This window comes from Elephantulus edwardii, unplaced genomic scaffold (genome assembly GCF_000299155.1).
Source record: "Elephantulus edwardii isolate Elephantulus edwardi_28Jun2011 unplaced genomic scaffold, EleEdw1.0 scaffold00024, whole genome shotgun sequence".
Classification (NCBI taxonomy): domain Eukaryota; kingdom Metazoa; phylum Chordata; class Mammalia; order Macroscelidea; family Macroscelididae; genus Elephantulus; species Elephantulus edwardii.
In genome coordinates, this window is record NW_006399774.1 from 5,342,925 (window position 1) to 5,344,331 (window position 1,407).

Here is a 1,407-nt window from a genome sequence, read left to right on the forward strand (position 1 = left end):
CAGCATAATATATAAGATCCACTAGGCATAATACTAGCAGTATAGACAAAACATCACAGGAGTCAGAAAAAAGCATATGAGATAACATGTAAATTATTCTGGGGAAAATGGCTGCTAGAATTTGCCAGTGCAGGTCTGTCTATAAACTAGGTTTTCTATTGCTCACACATTACTCTCAAAGATCAGCAGAATCGCTGGCCCATGGTCCATGAAGGGCCAGCCTGTCCAAGGCAGTGGAAACTCAAAGTTTGTGAAATAGGTAATCCTTTTTCATTTAGCTTACAAATTAGAGTGTTACACAGAATGTTCTAAGTATGCTTCACCAGCCTGACACTGCATAAAATGGCATTTTAAATTAGAGAAAATGAAGAGTCCTACTCACTAAATCAATATTTCCATTGCCACCAGACTGTGTTTGAATAGCTAACATTTGGAACTGCATTTGTGATAAAACATTTGCTGCTATGATCGTATATGATTAGCATTGCCACTTTCTTCAAAACTCATAGGGCTAAGTGACAACATCAACTCACAGAAAGTTAAGTCCTATCACACATCTCCAAATCCTAACAAATTGTACTTAGATAATGTCACATTCTGTAATTCCATACCAATTATACAGGTATATTGTTGTTATTGTTGAATGCCTGTCATCTGCAACTCATAGCAACCCTACATATAATAGCTGTGAACCCTGCCCTTATCCTGAGCCACTGTCACTCACTCCAAAACATCTAAGGCCTTGACCCTAGTTACTGAGTCAATTTATGTCATCTAGAGTCTTCCTCTCTGCACTGTCCCTCTACATTTCCAAGCATGATGTTCTTCTCCAAGGAATGGTCCCTCCTGGCCACGTGCCCAAAGTATGTGCATGAAGTTTCAAAATCTTAGCCTCCAGGAGGAAACTTGGTTTCACCAAATCCAATACAGACCAGTTTATTCTCTTGGTGGCCCATGGTAAATTCAAAACTCTTCTCCAGCATCACAATACAAAGACATTCATTCTTCTTCAGTCCTCCGTCGTCACTGGCCAGCTTTCTGATGCAAAGCAATTAATCGTGAAGATAATGTCTTTGCTCATGTGCACCTTAGTCTCCAGACAGACATCATTGCTCATTAGCATTTTGGAGAGGTCCCAGATGGCAGACTGTCCTAATGTGATTAGTTGTTTTTCTTTTTTTATTTCCTCACTGTTGGTGCCAAGAGTGTTGCTTATGGATGCCAAGCAGGCTGTAATTGTTAACAACCTCAATCTCTTTTCCATTTATCATGGTGCTGCCAATAGGCCCAATGGTGAATATCTATCTTTTTAATGTTGTGCTCCAATTCATATTGATGACTACAACCTTGACTTTCTACAGCAAATGCTTCAGGTCCTCAGGTTCGGCTAATAAATTTGTGGCACCT